Source organism: Monodon monoceros, unplaced genomic scaffold (genome assembly GCF_005190385.1).
Source record: "Monodon monoceros isolate NGI ecotype Baffin Bay Population unplaced genomic scaffold, NGI_Narwhal_1 Super_Scaffold_19, whole genome shotgun sequence".
Lineage (NCBI taxonomy): Eukaryota > Metazoa > Chordata > Mammalia > Artiodactyla > Monodontidae > Monodon > Monodon monoceros.
The window spans coordinates 57,246,101-57,272,385 of record NW_021703775.1 but is presented as its reverse complement, the minus strand read 5'-3'; the positions used below and the strand labels follow the sequence as shown (position 1 = coordinate 57,272,385).

The following is a 26,285-nucleotide window of genomic DNA, read 5'->3' as shown; positions in this document are numbered from 1 at the left end:
AGTTTAAAATGAAAATGACAATTTACTTCTAAATCAAAGTGCTATGTTATAATTTCAGAATTCTTATGAGGCAATATTACTTCCTTTGTAAAATGTGACTCCAAAAAAGTGACTCTACAAATTAACCAAAGATCCCCAAAAATCAATTACTATAGAAATACTTTAATTTTTTTAAAAATGCATTTTAAAAATGAACATTTAACTAAATGTTAAATATTTGTTAACTCTTACAATAACAGGAAACTTCCTGTACTTTATCTCTAATCTTCAACCATCTTGCAAGATAGGCATGATTTTATTGTACGATAATTAAGGGTTATCCAGGCCATTCTTAATATGTGTGAATAAGTAGGACCTGGATTAAAATCTTTTTTTTCTGGATTAAAATCTTGACTCTAACGTAACAGCAGTATGACTCTGGACAAGACATATAACTTTTCAGTCTTCCTACTCCATAAATTGGGGCCAATACCTACAATATAATGTTACAACAAATATTAAATAATGAATGCAAATATGCTATATAACTTTAAGGGATTATTATTATGTGTGTGTGAATGTGCCCATAAAATTGTAAGTAACATCACTATCGGTGAAGTGCTAATGAAGTCCTTTCATTATAATTTGTATCACATACACAACACACACACACAACACACACACACAACACACACGGACTTTCAAGAATACTGTATCAGTTAAGTGATGACTTAAGTATATTTATTTCAGAAATTACTAACGCAGGTGCTTCTGTACTACTAATCCAGGTATTTCTGTACTTCTGTACGAAAAGTGTTATTAAACTGCAATCTATTTTTTTCTTTCTATTGAGGCTGCAACACAGTTTTAACTAACTTGTTTCTTCTGTGGATTTATAATGATAGTTCTCCCTTCAACTAACTGTAGTGAATATCTGTCGTTTCTGGGCATCTTCCTAACAGGACTCTGACTTTCTTTTGAGGAATTACCTCTCCCTCTCTGTGCAATGTTGGCAAAAGAGGAATTTCTGGTGACCACTTCCCAACATAGAAGCCAAAAGGGCTAAACACTACCTCTTCCATTTCTAGCATAGCCAGGGGATGGGCACAGACACTCTTCCCTAAAACATAAGCAGGTAACCCAAGGAAGGAAAGACTGACTAGGGGTCAGTCACAGCAGAAGCAGAGATCTAGCACGTCTTTTCCACTTCAAAGCCTGCTGCCATGAACCCTGAGGCCCTGAACAGAGCTCCCTTGGCTCCTGCCAGTTTCTCTATCAGGGCTACTCTCCCCTTCCATGACCCTCTAAGCAGCACCTTCCAACAAATTTCTTTTTAAAACCAAGTCCTTTTATTTGCAACTAAGAACTCCAACTGTACACTAATGGGAAACAGGTGAAAATCTGGAAATAAACTAGATAAGGAAGGTAGATGTGTTTCTTTTTCATGCTGACATCTGACTTTTGTAGGTTTTAAGTACAATATTAAACAAAATGTCTAACCGTTGAGGTATAACAATAATTATTTCCTTAAAATTGAATTTTTAAAGTATTAAAAATATATCCAGAATAAAGTTATATAATTAAATATTTCAGTATCCACTGAACTCGTAACACATAACAGAAAAAAAAATCCTCAAATATACATCTTTAACCTGTTAAATCAGAGAGAGGACTTTTCCTAAAAAGTTAGTGAGAATTTGTCTTTGTTTACTTGGGGCTCCTAATCATACTATATAACACCATAGCAATTCTGTAAGAGATACATCTTTTTAACCCCTTTTTCCTTGGACTACCACTCAATAAATTGGTGAATTCAGTGAAGCATCAAATATATAGAAATGTAACTTCCTGAAAATGTGTAGTCTACAATACCTTTTAAGTGAAGAATATTAAGTATATCAAGCAATAAAAATGTACTTTTGAAGAAAAATGTTGAATGTTCCTGACCAGTAGGTTTAATTGTTTCAATCACCTAGATTTAAATCAAATCTGCCCTAAACATATAGAATAGTGACTTTCTATTTCTGTTATATTTCCCTAAAATGACTGATTGCCTATGTGGTTAGGTTCTAGTAAACTATAATAGTAAAGACAATCTTTAGTGTTTTGCAAAGGGGAGGCACATTTATGTACTCTATAGCAAAGTATTAGTAATCAAAATGACTTGTCACCACTTTCATTTCCACCAACACAGGACCAAGTCAGAGTATGACACAAAGGTGGTGAGTAAATGTTTCTGACTGCAATGCCAATGTCAAGGCAAGTATAAGTAATTCAACTCAGAGATTCCTATTTTCACATTCAAAACCAGAAATGTTTTGCCAGTAGGTTTTTACTAAATTAAGATCATTTAACACAATATCTAATTTATTTGCTAAGAAGTCAGAGGGAACAGCAGCACAAAAGCCAACACAGGATACTGTTTAGAGAAACAAACAGCACAGAGTGCAGTGAGACTAAAGCAGAGTCAACGGAGGGTTTGGAGATGAGATCAAAGAGATAGTAGGAGGCCAGATCACTTAAGGACTTTGAGGGTGATAGAGCAGCAACGATGAGCACCCAATGAGGCCTTTAGAGCCTTTCTACAAGAGTACATTGCTACTCTAAGTTCAGGAAACAAAAAGTCCATTGCTATGGTTTCAGATTCCACATTGCAAATAAGAAACTACAACTTAACGGGGTCTGATGTCAAAGAAAAACATTCATAACATCTGAAAAACCTTTTCCCTTCCCAACTATTTATATGCATGAGGCTATATTTTCTTCATGTAGTTCAACTAAAACAGCATATCACAACAGACTGGATGCAGAGGGAGATATGAGAATCTGTGTTTCTTCTTTTTTTTTTTTATTTTTATTTTTGGCTGAGCCATGTAGCATGCGGGATCTTAGCTCCCGGATCAGGGATCGAACCTGTGCCCCCTGCAGTGGAAGTGCAGAGTCTTAACCACTGGACCACCAGGGAAGTCCCTCTGTGTTTCTTCTATTAAGCCAGATGGTAAAGAGATTTGCAAAAATGTAAAACAATGACACTGAATTTTTTTGTTTGGAAAACATAGTTATTTTAATAAAAATTTTATTGTTGTTAATATGTAATGAGTTTACTATTTTTTAAAATTAATTAATTAATCTATTTATTTGGCTGCGTTGGGTCTTCGTTGCTGTGCACGGGCTTTCCTCTAGTTATGGCGAGCAGGGGCTACTCTTTGTTGCGCTGTGCAGGCTTCTCATTGCGGTGGCCCCTCCCATTTGCAAAGCATGGGCTCTAGGCACACGGGCTTCAGCAGTTGCGGCACGTGGGCTCAGTAGTTGTGGCTTGAGGACTCTAGAGCGCAGGCTCAGTAGTTGTGGCGCACGGGCCTAGTTGCTCTGCGGCATGGGGAATCCTCCCGGACCAGGGCTTGAACCCGTGTCCCCTGCATGGGCAGGCGGATTCTTAACCACTACACCCCCAGGGAAGCCCGAGTTTACTATTTTAAAATAAATTTAAATGTTTTATTTTAAAAAATATAAATTCATGGGTATAACTCATATACAAGTTGCTCTTTGAGAGCCTCAATAATTATTTAAGAGTGTAAAGGGGTCATGAGATCAAAAACTTGAGAACTATTGATCTATTAATCAAAGATGTCCTGGAGTAGCATTCCCCAATCACCATTAATAACTTCGGAGGACTTTTCGTCAGGCTAACTACAGAAAATCTATTTACAAGTAATTCAGTCAGCCACACACATCATCCTTGTTTCCCCTCCAAAACCCCACATCATAAACCTGCTAGTCCAGTGATTTTCAAAACTTTTAGCAGGGAGAGGGGAGCTCCCAAAAGAAATCTCCACTGAACCACAATATATAACACAAATAAAAGTAAAGCTGCCCTGGTTAAAGAGAGGGTGGTGTCTCCTACCTCTAGTTCATCCATCCCCTCAGTTACCATGAAGGTCCCCCTAAGGTACTTCCTAGAATCACACAAAACACAGTTTCAAAAAAATCTTTATTTTAAACCACTGCTCAAATGTGCTACTTTAAAAAGTTTCAGAAAGGTTCTGTCATTGTTTCAAAATGATCATTTTCAACTTCACCCACCAGTAGACACTAAATGTACAGTATTAGTATCTATACCTATAGAGAACTACAGAATTGGTTAAATCCCATAAACAACTCTCAGATCCATGAGAGTGTCTAAGGATTCTTGAGAAACTACTTGAGGACTGGTGGATGAGCAGAGTTAATCTGAAAAGGCTTCCTGGAGAAAGAGACACTATGATTAGGCAAGTAGAAAAGTCTTAGCTCAGTTAGGAAGGGCTAGGATGAGGCATGTTTCCTAGATTATAAGGAGAACTAACAGCCAGGCAGTATGTGGCTCTCAAGTAGCTGAGTTCTGCAGGCTACATTCAAAAGTCTGTATCTGAAACAGTGAAATAACTCTCTATTCTTGAATCTGGGGCAGAAGTACATTTCCTACTTTAGTAAGTTCCCTACTCTAGGCAAAATTTAAAAGGTGAAAAACGCACCAAGAATATTTGAATATTTGCTTCCAAGACAAAAATTATTCCAGTTCCATATAATCTGAGATTAACATAGGACAGGGCTGTGTCACTGTTCAAAGAAGACAGAAGTCATTAAGAGTTTTATCAGGGAAGCAGAAAAATTATTTTAGCAACATTACAGCATGGTTGGAATAGGCTACTGGCTGTGTAGAAGTCTATGCAGGAGCTGTCAGCAGTGCTTTCCGTCAGCAGTGCTTTCACAATCTGTTTTTACTGTTTAGTAGTGTTTTCTATGCATTTTACAGTTGGTGTCTAAAAAAACTAGATGTTTATATGAAGCTGCCTATTTGGCTACTCAAACTCCTATGAAATAAAGAATGCAGGGACTTCCCTGGTGGTGCAGTGGTTAAGGATCTGCCTGCCAATGCAGGAGACACTGGTTCGAGCCCTGGTCCAGGAAGATTTCACATGCCACAGAGCAACTAAGCCCACGTGCCACAACTACTGAGCCTGTGCTCTAGAGCCCATGAGCCACAACTATTGAGCCTGCGTGCCACAGCTACTGAAGCCCGCGTGCCTAGAGCCTGTGCTCTACAACAAGAGAAGCCGCTGCAATGAAAAGCCCACGGACCGCAACGAAGAGTAGCCCCCGCTCTCCACAACTAGAGAAAGCCTGCACGCAGCAACGAAGACCAAACACAGCCAAAAATAAATAAATTAATTAATTAAATTTTTTAAAAACTCAAAAAAAAGAAACAATGCAGATTAACTAATTTGGGGGCAACCCCCCCCAAACTTAACTATTAAGGTGAAGGGCTAAATGAAAAAAAGATTTTAGTATTTCTGTAATTATTAAAGTGAGTATTTACTAGCCTATAACCTAGACTGGCGAAAGCAAGACTGTCTTTTCCCTTAAGCAGACTTGGCCAGGGAGATTTTTGGGACAGGGGGGTGCTGAGAGGAGGGGGGGGAGAGGGCATAGGGCAGGCAGCTTTATACTTTTTCTATTACATGTCCTTTTCTCATCACTCCTCTGAATTTTCTAATAGGTGTAACATGTCTCCAAGAAATAATTAACCTGCTCACTGTACTGTTTTACATGAGTTTACTCATGGAAATCTGTCCCACATTTCATTAGCACACATTTTTTAACATCTATCTTCCTCCTCATATGCTTCCTTTGTTTAAAATCAGAAGAGAAAAGACACTTATAAGGGGAAATGTACCCGTTATACAAAGGGTACAAAATTTCAGTAATGAAGGATGAATAAGTTCTGGAGATTTAACATACAGCACAGTGACTATAGTCAATAATACTATATTGTATTCTTGAAATTTGCTAAGAGAGTACATCTTAAATGTTCTCACAACCCAAAAAAGGATGATTATGTGAGTTGGTGGATATGTTAATTAGCTTGACTGTGGTAATCACTTACAATGTAAATGTATATTAAAACATCACATTGTACACCTTAAATATATACAGTTTTTGTCAGTTATACCTTAATAAAGCTGGGAGAAAAAGAAAAAACAAAAACACCTATAGGGGCTTCCCTGGTGGTGCAGTGGTTGAGAGTCCGCCTACCAATGCAGGGGACATGGGTTCGTGCCCTGGTCCGGGAAGATCCCACATGTCGCGGAGCAGCTGGGCCCGTGAGCCATGGCCGCTGAGCCTGCGCATCCGGAGCCTGTGCTCCGCAACGGGAGAGGCCACAACAGTGAGAGGCCTGCGTACCGCGCAAAAAAAAAAAAAAAAAACTATAAAATACCTTTTAAAACCTAATTACCTGTCAGGCTAAATTCATGGGTTTTTTTGGTATATAGTAAAGCAATAAAATACCATTTAGCACAGATTCAAGTTTTAAGTCATTTCAAAAATATTAAGCGTTTTATTATCAATATCTAAAGAAATGTTACCAAGGAGATCTGTATTTGAAAATCACTAAAAATATATGAGCTGATATAAATTTGTACTTTTCTTCAAACAAAAAAGAATTATTGGAAATAAATTCACTAAGAACTACCTATACACACCATTAATTAGCTATGTAATCCTGGATCAAGTGAGTTAATTAATCTCTACCTGAGGCAAGGAGAGAGGGATTAATTGGATGATTAAAATTCCTTTAAGTACTAACATTCTTTGATTATTAGATATTTTCTTAAGTTCAAGGAAATTTGTGAGGATCTGTAGGGAGACAGCCCTAGGAAGAAAAGTATACTTTATGTATGCAGGAATTTTGAAAGAAACTAAATAATTCAGCCACTACCCATGGTTAAATAATTAACCATAGTTAAATAGTGTAAGAAACTATGTATATGCAGATATATACAAATTTTATGTGCAAATACGGAGGGTAAATCTAAATTTTATCTAGTAGACAAGTAGAAATTGCTACTTATCAGCATTTCTCTAATATTTTATGATGGCTCATAGAGATCATTAAAGCAGAGGTTCAGGAACCAAGAGCATCAGCATCACTTGTTAAGAAATGTAAAACCTTGGATCCTACACAAGACCTTCTTGAATCTAGGAAATTCTGGGAGTGGGTCCCAGCAAAGTACTAAAACAAACCCCCTAAGAGATTCTAATGCTTAATAAAGTTTGAGAACAACTGACCTAAGGCACAAGCTTGAAGTAAACTCCTGAAACATTAATGATGAACCCATGATTAGAACAGCTCAAGTGCTAAACATTTTCACTTACTGAAAATTAAATATTTATATAAGCTTTAAATTAATTTTTCTGTATTAATCACAATGTTATAAAACTGCTCTGTTTCACATAATGGGAAGAATATTTTGCAATTCATATATCTGATAAGGAACTTGTATTCAGAATATACAAAGAACACTCACAAATCAACAAGAAAGACATAGAACCCAATTAAATGGGAAAAGAATCTGAATAGATATTTCTCCAAAGAAGATATACAAATGACCAATATGCACACAAAAGATGTCTAACATTATTATTTGATAGGAAAATGCATATAAAAACCACAATGACATATCACTTCATACCCACTAGGATGGCTAGAATCAAAAAGATAATTAAGTGTTAGTGAGACTGGAGAGGAATCAGACCCCTTACACACTGCTGGTGGGAGTACAAACTGGTACAGCCACTTAGGAAACAGTATAGCAGCTCCTCAAACAGGTAAACATGAAGTTTACCACATGCCCCAGCAATTCCACTCTGAGAACTGAAAATATTACATCCACACAAAAACTTTTAAACAAATGTTTATAGCAACATTATTCTTAACAGCCAAAAGATGTAAATAAGTCAAATGTCCATCTATTGATGGATAGATAAAATATATCCATAGTATATCCATACAATGGACTATTATTTGGCTATAAAAAGGAATGAAATACTGATACATACTACAACATGGACAAGCCTAAAACATTCTGCTAAGTGAAAGAAGCCAGTCACAGAACACACATATTATATGATTCCATTTATATGAAATGTCCAGACTAGGCAAATTTATAGAGACAGAAAGTAGCTTAATGGCTGCCTGGGGCTGGCGGGGGCGGGGTGTGTGTGTGTGTGTGTGTGACAGCTGAAGGATACAGTGTTTCTTTTTGAGGTGATGAAAAGGAGTAATAATTGAATGTAGTGATGGTTGTACAACTCTGTGAATATACTAAAAACCACTGAATTATATACTCTAAATGGTGGACTGTATAATATACAAATTATATCTCAGTAAAGCTCTTACCCAAAAAAAGAAAGAAAGAATGAAAAGAATCAAGAAAATTTAAAGAAAAACATATATTTTCATTATAGGAGTAGTTTCAGCAGTATACCTAAAACAACTGATTAGATAATATAGAAAATAACTTTATATGTAGCATTATATGAATTCTGACAGCATTCTGGACACCCATCCTAACTAAGCCTGGTTGGAATTATATCTTATTTAAAAATTAATTACCAAAGTTTGTTCCAAATATTGACACTTCTGACAAAGCAACATTTACATTAGAAATATAAGGCTACTTTTTAAATACATGTTTTTAAAAACCAGAAGTATGTCTCCTTCATAAAATGTTCAACTAATATCTTGCTTTTAATTACCAGAAGCACAAAGGGAGCAGGAGTTTTCAAATTATGAGCACAGAACTGAGTGCTTCCCCAGGGATTCTCCAAGTACCACCAGGTAAAGGTGAGGCATAATTCTACACACTGCCTCTGAAAAAAAGAAAAACTTTCTTTGTGATCTGTAATATACTGAATTTTTCTTTAAGATCTTGTTTGTTTTTTGTTGTTGTTTGCTTCTATTTTTTAAAAGGGAGAAGAGCTCATTACTGAGAGGAAAGAACAAGGATTTTAAAGTATAAAAGATTAGGCTATGTAGATTCTGGGGAGTAAGCCTGGTGGGATAGAGGAAGGGAAAGAAGAGGAAGAGATTTTCACTTTTATTTCAAATGCATCTGTATTATTTTAATCTGAATTTGAATACTGAACGATTATTACTATTTAAAAGGGAACAAGATCCCACAAAGTGAGTCACAGGAAGATCTCAATCTTTTAAGTTCTTTTTTTATTTTTAAGAAGGTTATAAAACCAATATGAAGATGCCCATAGTTACCAACATATCGGCTATTAAATGTAAACCATTTAAAACTTTTATTTTAAAAAAATACTTGTATTTTAAAATACTTTATTTTTAAACTTGTATTTTTGCTGTAACCAAAGTATCCAGACTAAAACAGCTTAGTACTATGAATTGCTAAAAGGCATCACATACTCAAACTCTAAAAAAGAAACCACAGAAGAAATGTTTTCATTTATGCATGATATTTGTTCCACAGTGGTGACTATGTGAAAAAATTAAGAGTTACTTAATGGTAGAACAACAAGTAAATTCTGTAAAAAGTTGAGTCCTTTAACACTTTAATCATTCTAAAAGGTAGAATTCACTCCACATACAACTGTTAATAAGGTATAAATAAGAGCATTAAGTTATGTTTTTACCAACTTCATAATTGTTCAACCTAAATACTGAATAGAAGACAAAAATCCAAGAAAGCAAAAGCAAACTAGAATTGGTTTATTATATAGATCTGAAAATAAGAACCAGAAATGGTTACTTATACTTTTCCCACAGGGCAAAGTTTTAAACTACCTCAGGTAAAATGCTAATATAACACAGATAACTTAAATATAGTCATAAAGAGATTTCACTACTTTCAAGCCTTGGTAATTTTACAGTACATATATTAAAGACTGAAATATTTGATTCCAAATTTCAAATAGGGTCAGTGGAATGAAAAATTACCTTTGCTAATAGAATCTGAAAATATAAAGTACCCTGGCTTAGAAAGGGGGTGGGGTGGGTAATAGATAAATGTAATTTTTTTTTACTTCACTGGAGACCTTCTTTTTAAGAGTTAGTTTATGTAGCTATAGCTGCTATGAAAATTTAAGTAAAACTATCATTACCATCTAAAAAGTAGTACTTTATGAAATAATTTTACTAAACTTTCTAAGTCATTTCTATTTTAGAGCAACATAATACAACTTCAGCTGGGAAAAAATTTTTTTTTCACACAAAAAAAATCATACACACCATGCAAGAGTAGATTTCCTAAATAGACTGGCTTGAATGCAGCTGGAGGAAAACACCACCTTACCTACATTAGAAAAACAATTAAAATAACAGAAGATTCCTCATCTAAAACCAGGGAGGTCAGAAGGAAGTCAAATAATATTTTTTAGGTGCTAAATGAAAAGAGCTATCAACCCAGAATCCTATACCCAGTGAAAATACTGTTCTGGAATGAAGAGGAAATCAAAACATTCTCAAATGAAACAAAATTAAGAAAATTTGTTGCCAGCAGACCTACCCTAAAAGAATGGCTAAAAAAAGTTATCTAAACAGAAGGGAAACAACCAAAGGAAGGAATTTCAGAACACCAGGAAGGAAGAACAACATAAGAAAATACATAGGTAAATCCAACAGGCTTTCCTTCTCTTCTTCACTTTTCTAATTATGTTTGATTGTTGAAGCAAAATTATAACACTGTCTTATGTGGTTCTATACTAAGGCAATCATCCTATAAAGAGAATCGCATAAAGGGAGGGAGATAAAGTTTCTCTATGCTTCAATCAAACTGATAAAATGATACCAATAAGCTGTAATGAGTTATGCACAGTTTACCCTTGAACAATGTGGATTTGATCTGCATGGTTCTCCATGGTTATAGGGGGATATCTTTCAATAGTAAATACTTCACGGTCCATGGCTGATTGAACCTGGAGACTCGGAGCAACAGCAGATACTGGGGGCCAACAATAAGTTATGCACAAATTAACCCCTGCCTTGTTCAGGGGTTGACTGTACACATCATGTAATACTCAGAGCAGCCACACAAAAAGTGATACAAATAAATACTCAAAAACACAATAAAGGAATCAAAATGGAATTCTAACAAATGTTCAAGTAACCCACAGTAAGGCAGGAAAAAGAAAACAGAAATGAAAAGCTGAACAAACAGGAAATAGCATCTAAAATGGCAGGCTAAAAACATGGGAACAACCTAAATGTCCACCGACATGACTGGATAAAAAAGATGTGGTACATACATACAATGGAATATTACTCAGCCATAAAAAAGAAGGAAATAATGCTATTTGCAACACAGATGCAACTTAGAGATTATCATACTCAGTGAAGTAAGTCAGAAACAGAAAGGCAAATACCATATGATGTCACTTATATGTGGAATCTAAAATATGGCACAAATGAACCTATCTACAAAACAGAAACAGACTCATAGACATAAGAGAACAGACTTGTGGTTGCCAAGGGTGGGGGGAAGAAGAGAGATGAACTGGGAATTTGGGGTTGGCAGATGCAAACTATCATATTTAGAATGGATAAACAACAAGGTCCTAATGTATAGCACAGGGAACTATATTCAATATCCTGTGATACACCATAACAGAAAAGAATATAAAAAAATAATGTATATATGTGTATAACTGAGTTGCTTTGCTGTACAACAGAGATTGACACAACACTGTAAACCAACTATACTTCCATTAAATAAAAAATAGAAAAAAAACCCCACAGGCTAAGCCATAACACAGCAATAATTACGCTGCATGAAAATGGTCATAGCAATTAAAAGCAGAGATTACAGTGTGGATTAAAAAACATGACCTAACCATGTACCATCTACATGATAGTCCCTTCAAATATAGTGATATAAATAGGATAAAAGTAAAGGAACAGAAAAAGATATATATCATGCAAGCATTAATCAAAGGAAAGCAGAAGTGGCAATATTAATACCAGATAAAGTAGACTTCAAAACCAAGGAAATTTATTGGACAGAAAGGGACATTACACAGTGATGAAAAGGCCAACCTATCAAGAAGACACAGCATTCCCATAGGCCTCCCTGGTGGCACAGTGGTTAAGAATCTGCCTGCCAATACAGGGGACACGGATTCAAGCCCTGGTCCAGGAAGATCCCACATGCTGCGGAGCAACTAAGCCCGTGCGCCACGGCTACTGAGCCTGCACTCTAGAGCCCGTGAGCCACAACTACTGAGCTCACAAGTAACACCTACTGAGCCCGTGAGTCACAACTACTGAAGCCCACATGCCTAGAGCCCATGCTCCGCAACAAGAGAAGCCACTGCAATGAGAAGCCCGCGCACCGCAACAAAGAGTAGCCCCCGCTCACCTCAACTAGAGAAAGCCCACGTGCAGCAACCAAGACCCAATGCAGCCATAAATAAATAAATAAATAAATAAAGTAAAAACAAACAAAAAAAGAAGTAAGGCTTTACTTTATGGAAAAAAAAAAAAAAGACATAGCATTCCCAAATGTGTATCCACCAAACAACACATCTCTAAAATGTGAAGCAAAAACTGATAGAACTGAAAGCAGAATATAGAGACAAATCAACAGTTACAGCTGAACAATTCAACACCCTTATCTGAACAATTAGTACAACTAGATAGAAAATCACCAAGAATTTGAAAGAACTCAACAACACCATCAGCCAACAAGAATTATTCAACATTCGTAAAACACTCCATACAACAACAGAGGAAACCACATTCTTATCAAGTGCCCAAGCAACACAAAATAAGATATATTTTGGACTACAAAAGAAATCTGAACAAATTTAAAAGAACTGAAATCAGAAAGAATATGTTCTCTGACCACAATAGAAACAAACTAGAAATCAATAACAGAATGTTAACAGGAAAATCTCGAAACACTTGGAAACTAAACAACCCATTTCATTTCATTTCAGTATACTTGCTTTACAATGTTGTGTTAGTTTCTGCTGTACAACAAAGTTAATCAGTTATAGGTATACATATATCCCCACCCTCTTGGACCTCTCCCACGCACCTCCCCCAACCCACCCATCTAGGTCATCACAGAGCACCGAGGTGAAGTCCCTGTGGTATACAGCAGGTTCCCACTATTTTACACAAGGTAGTGTATATATGTCAATCCTAATCTCCCAGTTCATCCCACCCTCCCCTTCCCCTTGTGTCCACATGTCCGTTCTCTACATCTGCCTCTCTATTCCTGCCCTGCAAATAGGTTTATCTGTACCATTATTCTAGATTCCACATATATGCGTTAATATATGATATTAGTTCTTCTCTTGTTGACTAACTTCACTCTGTATGACAGACTCTAGGTCCATCCACATCTCTACAAATGACCCAACTTCATTCCTTTTTATGGCTGAGTAACATTGCATTGTATATGTGTACCACACCTTCTTTATCCATTCCTCTGTTGATGGACATTTAAGTTGCTTCCACGTCCTGGCTATTGTAAATAGTGCTACAATAAACGCTGGGATCCATGTGTCTTTTTTGCACTATGGTTTTCTCAGGGTATACACCCAGGAGTGGGATTGCTGGGTCATATGGTAGTTCTATTTTAGTTTTTTAAGGAACCTCCATACCATTCTCCATAGTGGCTGTATCAATTTACATTCCCACCAACAGTGCAAGAGGGTTCCTTTTCTCTAAACCCTCTCCAACCCTTATCCTTTGTAGATGTTTGATGATGGCCATTCTGACTAGTATGAGGTGATACCTCATTGTAGTTTTGATTTGCATTTCTCTAATAATTAGTGATGTTGAGCATCTTTTCATGTGCCTCTTGGCCATCTGTATGTCTTCTTTGGAGAAATGTTTATTTAGGTCTTCCACGCATTTTTGGATTGGGTTGTTTGTTGTTTTGATATTGAGTTGCATGAGCTGTTTTGTATATTTTGGAGATTAAGCCCTTATCAATTGCTTCATTTGCAAATATTTTCTGCCATTCTGAGGGTTGTCTTTTCATCTTGTTTATGGTTTCCTTTGCTATGCAGAAGCTTTTAAGTTTAATTAGGTCCCATTTGTTTATTTTGTTTTTAGTTTAATTACTCCAGGAGGTGGTTCAAGAAAGATCTTGCTGTGATTTATAACAAAGAGTGTTTTTCCTATGTTTTCCTCTAAAGCTTTTGTAGCGTCCGGTCTTACATTTAGGTCTTTAATCCATTTTGAGTTTACTTTTGTGTATGGTGTTAGGGAGTGTTCTAATTTCATTCTTTTACATGTAGCTGTCCAGTTTTCCCAGCACCACTTATAGAAGAGACTGTCTTTTCTCCATTATATATTCTTGCCTCCTTTGTCATAGATTAGGTGACCATAAGCACATGGGTTTATCGTTGGGCTTTCTATCCTGTACCATTGATCTATATTCTGTTTTTGTGCCAGTACCATACTGTCTTGATTACTGTAGCTTTGTAGTGTAGTCTGAAGTTGGGAAGCCTGACTCTTCCAGCTCCATTTTTCTTTCTCAAGATTGCTTTGGCTATTCAGGGTCTTTTGTGTTTCCATACAAATTGTAAAATTTTCTGTTCAAGTTCTGTGAAAAATACCATTGGTAGTTTGATAGGGATTGCAGTGACTCTGTAGATTGCTTTGGGAAGTACAGTCATTTTCACAATATTGATTCTTCCAATCCAAGAACATGGTGTATCTCTCCATCTGTTTGTGTCATCTTTGATTTCTTTCATCAGTGTCTTATAGTTTTCTGCATACAGGTCTTCTGTCTCCTTAGCTAGGTTTATTCCTAGGTATTTTATCCTTTTTGTTGAAATAGTAAATGGGATTGTTTCCTTAATTTCTCCTTCCGAACTTTTGTTGTTAGTGTATAGGCAAACTTTATCTTTTATTTATTTAATTTAAAAATATTGATTGATTGATTTGGCTGCATCGCGTCCTAGTTGTGGTATGCGGGATCTTTGTTGCAGCACACGGGATCTTTAGTGGCAGCATGCAAACTCTTAGTTGCAGCATGTGGGATCTAGTTCCCTGACCAGGGATTGAACCAGTGCCCCCTGTCTTGAGAGCACGGAGTCTTAGCCACTGGACCACCAGGGAAGTCCCTCATCATTAGTGTATAGGAATACAAGAGATTTCTGTGCACTAATTTTGTATCCTGCAACTTCACCAAATTCACTCATCAGCTCTAGTAGTTTTCTGGTGGCATCTTTAGGAGTTTCTATGCATAGTATCATGTCATCTGCAAACAGTGAGAGTTTTACTTCTTCTTTTCCAATTTGGATTCCTTTTATTTCTTTACCTTCTCTGATTGCCATGGCTAGGACTTCCAAAACTATGTTGAATAAGAGTGGCAAGAGTGGGCAACCTTGTCTTGTTCCTGATCTTAGTGGAAATGGTTTCAGTTTTTCACCACTGAGAATGATGTTGGCTGTGAGTTTGTCATATATGGCCTTTATTATGTTGAGGTAGGTTCCCTCTATGCACACTTATGGGTGTTGAATTTTGTCAAAAGCTTTCTCTGCATCTATTGAGGTGATCATATGGTTTTATTCTTTAATTTCTTAATATGGTGTATCACACTGATTTGCATATATTGAAGAATCCTTGCATCCCTGGGATAAATCCCACTTGATCATGGTGTATGATCCTTTTAATATGTTGTTGGATTCTGTTTCCTAGCATATTGTTGAGGATTTTTACGTCTATGTTCATCAGTGATACTGGCCTGTAATTTTCTTTATTTGTGATATCTTTGTCTGGTTTTGGTATCAGGGTGATAGTGGTTTGTAGAATGAGTTTGGGAGTGTTCCTCCCTCTGCAATTTTTTGGAAGAGCTTGAGTAAGATAGGTGTCAGCTCTTCTCTAAATGTTTAATAATATTTGCCTGTGAAGCCATCTGGTCCTGGACTTCTCTTTGTTGGAAGATTTTTTGTTTTAATTTACTTACTTATTTTTGGCTGCGTTGGGTCTTCATTGCTGCGTGCGGGCTTTCTCTAGTTGTGGCAAGCAGGGGCTACTCTTTGTTGTGGTGCGTGGGCTTCTCATTGTGGTAGCTTCTCTTCTTGCAGAGCACAGGCTCTAGGAACACAGGCTTCAGTAGTTGTGGCTCTTGGGCTCTAGAGTGCAGGCTCAGTAGTTGTGCTGCCCAGGCTTAGTTGCTCCACAGCATGTGGGACCTTCCCATACCAGACATGGAACCTGTGTCCCCTGCATTGACAGGTGGATTCTTAACCACTGTGCCATGAGGGAAGCCCCTGCTGGAAGATTTTTAGTTACAGTTTCAATTTCATTACTTGTGATTGGTCTGTTTATATTTTCCATTTCTTCCTGGTTCAGTCTTGGAAGGTTGTACCTTTCTAAGAATGTGTCCATTTCTTCCAGGTTGTCCATTTTATTGGCATATAGTTGCTTATAGTAGTCTCTTATGATCCTTTGTATTTCTTCAGTGTCAGTTGAAATTTTACCTTTTTCATTTCTAATTTGATTGATTTGAAACCTCTCCCTTTTTTCCTTGATCAGTCTGGCTAAAGGCTTATCAGTTTTGTTTATCTTCTCAGAGAACAAGCTTTTAGTTTTATTGATCTTTGTTACTGTCTTCCTCATTTCTATTTTGTTTATTTCTGCTCTAATCTTTCTTTCCTTCTACTAACATTGGAGTTTTTCTTCTTTTTCTTCCTCCTCCTCCTCTTCTTCTTCTTTCACTAGTTGCTTTAGGTGTAAGGTTAGATTGTTTGAGATTTTTGTTTCTTGAGGTGAGATTGAATTGCTATAAACTGCCCTCTTAGAGCTGCTTTCGCTGTGTCTCATAGGTGTTGGGCTGTCGTGTTTTTGTTGTAGTTTGTTTCTATGTATTTTCTGACCTCCTTTTTGACTTCTTCAGTGACCTCTTGGTTACTTAGTAGTGTATTGTTTAGCCTCCATGTGTTTGTGTTTTTTATAGTTTTGTTTCCTGTAATTGATTTCTAATCTCATAGCATTGTGGTCAGAAAGATGCTTGATATGATTTCAATTTTCTTAAATTTACCGAGGCTTGATTTGTGACCCAAGATGTGATCTATCCTGGAGAATGTCTGGTGTGCAGTTGAGAAGAAAGTGTATTCTGCCACTTTCGGGTGGAATGTTCTTTAAGCATCAACTAAGTCTATCAGGTCTATTGTGCCATTTAAAGCTTGTGTTTCCTTATTTATTTTCTGTCTGGATGATCTGTCCATTGGTGTAAGTGGGCTGTTAAAAACCCCCACTATTATTGTGTTACTGTCAATGTCCCCTTTTAGGTTAACATTCGCCTTATGTATTGAGGTGCTCCTATGTTGGGTGCATAAATATTTACAGTTGTTATATACCTTCTTCTTGGATTGATCCCTTGATCATTATGTAGTGTCCTTCCTTGTCTCTTGTAACAGTCTTTATCTTATTTTATTATTTTAAACATCTTTATTGGAGTATAATTGCTTTTCAATGGTGTGTTAGTTTCTGCTTTATAACAAAGTGAATCAGTTATACATTTACATATGTTCCCATATCTCTTCCCTCTTGCGTCTCCCTCCCTCCCTATCCCACACCTCTAGGTGGTCAAAAAGCACCGAGCTGATCTCCCTGTGCTATGCAGCTGCTTCCCACTAGCTATCTATTTTACGTTTGGTAGTGTATATATGTCCATGCCACTCTCTCACTTTGTCACAGCTTAACAGTCTTTATTTTAAAGTCTATTTTAACTGATATGAGTATTGTTACTCCAGCTTTCTTCTGATTTCCATTTGCATGAAATATCTTTTTCCATCCCCTCACTTTCAGTCTGTTATGTGTCCCTAGGTCTATTGTAGACAGTGCATATACAGGTCTTATTTTTGTATCCATTCAGCCAGTCTGTGTCTTTTGGTTGGAACATTTAATCCATTTACATTCAAGGTAATTATTGATATGTATGTTCCTATTACCATTTTCTTAATTGTTTTGGATTTTTTTGTGTGTGGGTCTTTTTCTTCTCTTGTGATTCCCTCCTAGAGAAGTTCTGTTAGCATTTGTGGTAAAGCTGGTTTGGAGGTGCTGAATTCTCTTAGCTTTTGCTTGTCTGTAAAGCTTTTGATTTCTCCATCGAACCTGAGTGAGATCCTTACTGAGTAGACTAATCTTGGTTTTAAGTTTTTCCCTTTCATTACTTTTAATATATCCTGCCACTCCCATCTGGCCTGCATTGTTTCTGCTGAAAAATCAGCTGACAACCTTATGGGGATTCCCTTGTATGTTTGTTGCTTTTCACCTTGCTGCTTTTAATATTTTTTTCTTTGAATTTAACTTTTGTTAGTTTGATTAATATGTGTCTCAGCATGTTTCTCCTTGGGTTTATCCTGTATGGAACTCTGTGCTTCCTGGACTTGGCTGACTATTTCCTTTTCCATGTTAGGGAAGTTTTCGACTATAACCTCTTCAAATATTTTCTCAGACCCTTTCTCTTTCTCTTCTTCTTCTGGGACTCCTATAATTTGAATGTTGGTGCATTTAATGTTGTCCCAGAGGTCTCTGAGACTGTGCTCATTTCTTTTCATTCTTTTTTCTTTATTCTGCTCCTCAGCAGTTATTTCCACCATTCTATCTTCCAGCTCACTTATTTTTCTGCTTCAGTTGTTCTACTGAGTCCTTCTAGTGTATTTTTCATTTCAATTACTGTGCTGTTCATCACTGTTTGTTTGTTCTTCAGTTCTTCTACGTCCTTGTTAAACATTTCTTGTATTTTCTTGATCCATGCCTCCATTCCATTTCCTAGATTTAAGATCACCTTTACTATCATTACTCTGAATTCTTTTTCAGATAGGTTGCTTATTTTCTCATTTATTTGGTCTTGTAAGTTTTTACCTTGCTCCTTTGTCTGTACCATATTTTTTTGTCATCTCATTTTTCTTGATGGGTGGGGCTGTGCTCCTGTCTTGCTGGTTGTTTGGTCTGAGGCATCCAGCACTGGAGGTGGCAGGCAGTTGGGTGGAGCCAGGTCTTGGTGCCAAGATGAGGACCTCCGGGAGAGCTCACACGGATTAATATTCCCTGGAGTCTGAGGTTCTCTGTTAGTCCAGTGGTTTGGACTTGGCACTCCCACCACAGGAGCTCAGGCCTGACAACAGGCATCTCAGAATTGGATCCACTGTCCAGCCTCCTGGTTGTGCTGAGACACCGTGCTGAGCCATTGTTTGTCATCCAGAAAATTGCCTCAGTCTGGCCAGCCCGTGGCTGCTGCCAGAGCCTGTGTACACCAGGTGGCCACACACACGCACAGCAGGCGCCCAGAGTATCCACGGCCGCCACTCAGCTCTCTAAACAACACACTTTATATAAACAATCTATGGATCAAAGAGGAATTATCAGGGGAAATTTAAAAATACATATAACAGAACTAAAGGAAAATGAAAATACAGCATAGCAAAATTTGTGAGACATAGGTAAAACAGTGCTGAGAAAGAAATTTAAAAAAAGAAAAGCCTCAAATCAAAAGGAAAAGCCACAAGTCAATAACCTAAGTTTCCACCTCAAGAATCTCAAAAACAGAAGAGCAAACTAGAAGCAAAGCAAGAGAAAGGAAGGAAATAATAAAGATACAGTAGAAATCAATAAAACTGAAAACAGAAAAACAGAGAAAAATCAGTGAAACGGTTGGTTCTTTTAAGAGATCAAAAACTGACAACCAACCAAAAGGATGCATGCACCCCAATGTTCACTGCAGCACTAGTTATAACAGCCAGAACATAGAAGCAACCTAAATGACCATTGATAGAAGAATGGATAAAGAAGATGTGGTTAATATATACCATGGAATATTACTCAGCCATAAAAAGGAACAAAATAGCGCCATTTGCAGAGATGTGGATGGACCTAGAAATTGTCATACAAAGTGAAGTAAGTCAGAAAGAGAAAAACAAATATTGTATAAAATAGCTTATATGTGGAATCTAGAAAAGTGGTACAGATGAACTTATCTACAAAGCAGAAATAGAGTCACAGATGTAGAGAACAAACTTAGGGTTACCATGGGGGAAAGGGGGAGGTGGGATGAACTGGGAGATTGGGACTGACATATATACACTACTATGTATAAAACAGATAACTAATGAGAACCTACCGTATAGCACAGGGAACTCCACTCAATGATCTGTGGTGACCTAAATGGGAAGGAAATCTAAAAAAGAGTGGATATATGTATACGTATAACTGATTCAGTTTGCTATACAGCAAAAGCTAACACAACATTGTAAAGCAACTCTACTCCTATAAAAATTAATTTTTAAAAAAAATCAACAAACATCTAGCAAGATTGACAAAGGAAAAAAGTGAAGACACAAATTACCAACATAAGGAATAAGTCAGGAATGAAACATGAACATCTCTACACACCCTGCAACTACGAAAGGACAGTAAGGAAACACTATTCAAATATTTGACAAACATAATTTAGTGCTATGAATAATCTCTTTTAAAAGTTTGTTATTAGGCAACTGTTTAAAAATGTTAAATGCTTTGTATGATTTAATCTTTTGATTGAACATTTTCTTCAGAGAGCTATAAAGCTAAAAGATTATAATTTTCATCATAAAACCATGAAGAATGTTTCATCCTTATACTGTTCGGGTGCCTAGGGGAGCCTTTCTAATCCTAACAACTCGTCACCAACATATAATGATGATTTAGAAGAAATGAACCAATTTCTCACAAAATGAAACAAAACAAAAAACTACCACAACTTACCCAATATGAAGTAAATAGTTTGGATAGGGCTTCCCTGGTGGCGCAGTGGCTGAGAGTCCGCCTGCCGATGCAGGGGACACGGGTTCGTGCCCCGGTCCGGGAAGATCCCACATGCCACGGAGTGGCTAGGCCCATGAGCCATGGCCGCTGACCCTGCGTGTCTGGAGCCTGTGCTCCGCAACGGGAGAGGCCACAACAGTGAGAGCCCCGCGTACCGCAAAAATAATAATAATAATTTGGAGAGTCCTATACCTATTAAATAAATAAATTGAATTGGTAATTTCAAAACATCCAAAAACCTCTCCAGGTCCAGATGGTTTCACTGAAAATTATAGCAAACTTTTAAAGAATTAACACCAATTTTCCACAGTCTCTTCTAGAAAATAGAATTGAAGGGAATACTTTCAAATTCATTTTATTAAGCTAGTATTACCCTGATTTAAAAAAAACACAAAAAACAGATAAACACAGAACAAAAAAGGAAAACTACAGACCAACATCCTTCATAATTACAGATCCTTAACAAAATATTAGCAAATCAAATTTGGCAATATACAAAAAGAATCATACGCTATGACCAAGCAGAGTTTATTCCAGGGATGCAGGTCTAGACCAATATTCTAAAACCAACCAATGTAATCCACCACATTAAAAAGCTAAAGAAAAAAACCACATAATTCATCTCAATTGAGGTAAATAAAAAAAGTATTTGACAAAACTCAGTACCCATTCATGCAGGAAAAAAAACCTCTCAGAGAAAGAGGAATAAGAGGGAACTTCTTCAACTTGATAAAGAGCATCTACAGAAACGTATACTTAACATACACTTAAGAGTGAAAGACTGAATACTTTCCCCTTAAAACTGGGGAAAAAGACATAATGTCCACTCTCAACATACTCATTGAACATACTGCTGAAAGTTCTTGCCAGTGCAATAAAACAAGAAAAGGATATAAAAAACACAAATTTGAAAGGAAAAAATAAAACCATCCCTATTTGTCAGCTACATGATTGTGTAGAAACTGCAAATAATCTACAAAAGCAAAAAAATAAAAACCTAGAACAAACAAGTGAATTCAGTAAGGTCATAAGATACAAGATAAACATGTAAAAAAATCAACTCTATTTGCAATGAACACATGGACATACAAAATAAAATATTATAATAAAAAAACCTCACAAACCCAAAATATTAGGTACAAATCTAACAAAACAAGCACAAGATTTGTATGCTAAAAATGGCAAAATATTGATGAAGGAAACCAATCTAAATATAAATGAAGAGACATTCAATGTTCATGGAATGGGAGACTTAACATAGTAAGGATGTCAATTCTCCCACTCCCTCATATTAATACATGGGTTTAACACAACTCCTACCAATATCCCAAGAAAGATTTTGTGTAGATATTGACAAGATTATTCTAAAATTTGTATGAAAAGGGAAAGTAACTAGAATTACTAAAATTCTAATTTGGGAAAAGAATAAAATGAAAGGAACCATCCTACCCAATTTCAAGACCTATTTTACAGCTATAGTAATAAAAACTGTGTAGCATTGGCAGATAGAGAGAAACACATGGAACAGAGAACCTAGAAATAGACCCATAAAAATATGCCCAATTTTTGACAAAAGTACAAAAGCAATTCAATGAAGGAGGGACTGCCTTTCCAACAAATGGTGCTGGAGCAAATGGACATCAATAGGCAAAAAAATGCACTTCAACTTAAGTCTCATACCTTATGCAAAAATAACACAAAATGTATCATGGACTTAAATGTAAAATGTAATACTACAAAGCTTTTAGGAAAAAATACACGAAAAAAATTTCAGGATCCATGGATATTCAAAGAGTACTTAAGACTTGACACCAACCCATAAAAGAAAAATACTGATAGGGACTTCCCTCGTGGTCTAGTGGGTAAGATTCCACGCTCCCAATGCAGGCGGCCCGGGTTTGACCCCTGGTTGGGGAACTAGATCCCGCGTGCATGCTGCAACTAAGAGTCCGCATGCCACAACTAAGGAGCCCACATGCTGCAACTAAAATGGTCCTGCATGCCGCAACAAAGATCCCGTGTGCCACAACTAAGACCCAGCGCAGTCAAAATAAATAAATAAATAAATATTTTTTAACAAGTAAAATACTGATAAATTGGACTTCACCAAAATTTAAATCTTTTGCTCTGAGAAAGCCCCTGGAAAGTGGATAAAAAGACAAGGTAAGTAGTGGGACAAAACATTTCCAAGCCACAGGCCCAACAAAGTATTAGTATCCAAAATATATAAAGACCTCTCAAAACTCAACAGTAAAAGAGCAAACAATGAGAAAATGGGCAAGAGACATGAAGAAACATTTCACTCATATGGGATACGACATATATACAAGTTTTTGCTACAAGTGTTTATAATACAAAAAGACAGAAAGTAACCTCAATGTTTCTCAATAAGGGACTAGTTAGCTTTTGGATCTGCCATCTGCGGCAGAACTGCCGCCAAGGTGCAGATTTTCATGAAGACCTTCCAGGGATGACCATCACTCTTGAAGTTGAACCCTCAGATACAACAGAAAATGTAAAGGCCAAGATCCAGGATAAGGAAGGAATTCCTCCTGACCAGCAAAGACTGATCTTTGCTGGCAAGCAAGTGGAAGATGGACGTACTTTGACTACAACATTCAAAAGGAGTCCACTCTTCATCTTAATGTTGAGACTTCATGGTGGTGCTAAGAAAAGGAAGAAGTCTTACACCACTCTCAAGAAGAACAAGCATAAGAGAAAGAAGGTTAAGCTGGCTGTCCTAAAATACTATAAGGTGGAGGAGAATGGCAAAACCAGTCACCTTCATCGGGAGTGCCCTTCAGATGAATGTGGTGCTGGAGTTTTTATGGTGAACCACTTTGACACACAGTATTGTGGCAAATGTTGTCTTACCTATTGTTTAAACAAACCAGAAGACAAGTAATTGTACACTAGTTAATAAAAGACATGACCTAATTAAAAAAAAAAGAGACTAGTTAAATTATAGTACAACTAAATAATAGTATGTAGCCATAGAAAAGAATAAAGGTGATAATCTTAACTGCTATGCTCTCCAAAATATACTGAAAGGGGGGAAAAAAACAAAGGTACTAAAAAAAGGTGTACCAAAAACACACACACACATATATACACATACACAAGCTTATCATGGAAAAATCTCTACCCAAGAAACTAGTAAATTGGTTGCCCCTGCATAGAATGCAAGAACAGTGGAGCAGAGGAGTGAGATGGAAGATTTTCACTGTATAATCTTTTAAGCTTTGAATTTTGTGATTGTGTTCTATAAGTTAAAATAACTTTTATAAAGCATTATGGTTTTTAATTTAAAAAATGAAATAGGATACTTTTTATATTTGTCATGCTCAATATTGAAAAGTATATTAACTATATAAAAATGTAAATATGAAAAACATTTGAAAAAATTACCAAGGACTAAGATAAGTTTATAAATTAATTGTATTTTCAAGAATTTGCTACTATGGATTATTAAATTTTGATGAGTTCAATAGCAAACATGTTAGCGTAAAAATGTAAAGTAGCAATACAATTAAGAACACTGTAGTGGGACTTCCCTGGTGGTGCAGTGGTTAAGAATCCACCTGCCAATGCTGTCCTAAACGCCCAAAGCCTTGCCACCCTCCAAAATACACTGAATGTGCTTAAATAACCCACTGTCTCCCTTTCCACCCACTAAGACTCTCAATCTCTCATGAACAGGTGTGATTTCAGTTACAGATATTGAGAAAGGCACTCTAAATAAACTAATGTAAACAACATGTAGCTTAAATTTTCCTAAAGGTACAGTTGGCCATTCAACTTGGGGTTTAATCCACACGTAGCTTAAGAGCAGGCCTTCCATATCCACGGTTCCACCGCATCTGCAGATTCAACTAACCACCAAGTGTTGTACTGTAGCATTTACTACTAAAAAATATCCATGTATAAGTGTACCCATACAGTTCAAACCTGTGTTGTTTCAAGGGTCAACTGTATTTGTGATTTTATAAAAAAGTATATTTGTTAATTTAAATGAAAGTACAATTGATAGAATTTCACAGACTACTACTTTAAAAAACGAAGATGTTTAGAAATAATGAAGTAGCCTGTATCTATTCAGGAGTACTTCTTAGCCTAGCCTTAGCTCCTCAAAGTTATGTTATGTATGCGTATATATCTAGAACACAGTTAATTCAACCATTTATCCAATGATTAAAAAGATTTACGCATTTGTGCTGCATTATTTTTTTGAAGATACTATATTAGTTCTTTAAATGATATCTATATTTGGAACTATCTTATCATTCACTATATTATAAATACTTCGATGCAAAATCTTGTTTATCCTTTTACTACCCTATGAAGCCAATCACAAGATTTTGCATACAGAAGCTCCTCAAATATTTCTTGAATTTAATTGGGTTCTCCAGTGGAACAGAGTAACAAGGGTTCTGAAAGTACCTTCTGCTTGTTAAGTCAAGAACTAAGAGTTTTAAAAACCAAACACTAGGACACAACTAATTTAAACCAAATACAAATTATTTTCTTGTGAAAACCAGAAAACTTTATCTTACATAGCACAATGGACAAATCTCAGGGTATAGATCTGAATTTTACTCTAATTATTAGTGCTATGTCCCACTGGCAATTCACAAGGTGTTACAAGAGTGCACCAGCACAGAGCCAATCTGTACAGACTGGGAGAGGTTTCTGTTGTTGTTTGGTTGGTTGATTTTTTTAGCTCCTGGAGCTCAAAGAAATCTCTGTCAAAATACTATGGAAACACAGGCTAAGTAACAGAGACTTCAGTGATTATACACACCAAGGAATACTGTGTTTGAAAAAAAAAATCACTTATGAAAGTCATTAAACAAACATATTGATAACCTTCAACAATCAAAAACAAAACCAAATAAAAACAAACAATAAAACAGCAAGCCCTGGCGAAAGGGAAGAATCTGATTTCAATAGTTACCATATTATAGTATTCAAATGCCCAGTTTTAAAAAAAGAAAAAAATCACATAGCATACAAAAAAACAGGAAAGTATGGCATGTTCAAAGGAACAAAATTAACTGAGAGGAATGGCTTAGGAGGCCCAGACATCAGACTAACTAGGCAAAAACTTTCAAACAACTGACTTAAATATGCTCAAAATGCTTTTTTAAAAAATAGTAAACAAAACCTAAGGGACCTGTGGGATAACAAGTAGACCAGAACATGCATTATGGGAGTCCCAGAAGGAGAAGAGAGAAAGGGACAGAAATAACATTTGAGGCTGAATGGCTGAAAACACCCCAAATCTGATGAAATACATTAATCTACAAATTCAAAAAGTTCAATAAAATCTAAGTAGGATAAGTTCCAAGAAACACACACCAAGGCACATTATAATCCAACTGTCAAAAACAAAACCCTAAAAGCAGCAGGAGAAGCAACTCTTCATGTACGAGGGGTCCTCAATAAGATCAGCAGCTTATTTCTTATCAGAAACCGTGGAGGCCCAAATACAGTAGGATGGCATATTTAAGTGTGGAAAGAAAAAAAATGTCAACCAAGAATTCTATATCTGGCAAAACTGTCCTTCAAAATGAGGTACAGGGCTTCCCTGGTGGCGCAGTGGTTGAGAGTCTGCCTGCCGATGCGGGAGACACGGATTTGTGCCCCGGTCCGGGAAGATCCCACATGCCGCAGGGTGGGCTGGGCCCGTGAGCCA

At 36.6% G+C, this 26,285-nt stretch overlaps 1 protein-coding gene and 1 pseudogene across 2 annotated transcripts in view; one reads left to right on the top strand and one right to left on the bottom strand.

The window, feature by feature from the left end:
* The window catches only part of SOS1 (SOS Ras/Rac guanine nucleotide exchange factor 1), a 150,921-nt gene that overhangs the window by 107,189 nt on the left and 17,447 nt on the right, over positions 1-26,285 (bottom strand). The window lies entirely within an intron of this gene.
* LOC114900392 lies at positions 22,635-23,495 on the top strand (annotated as a pseudogene).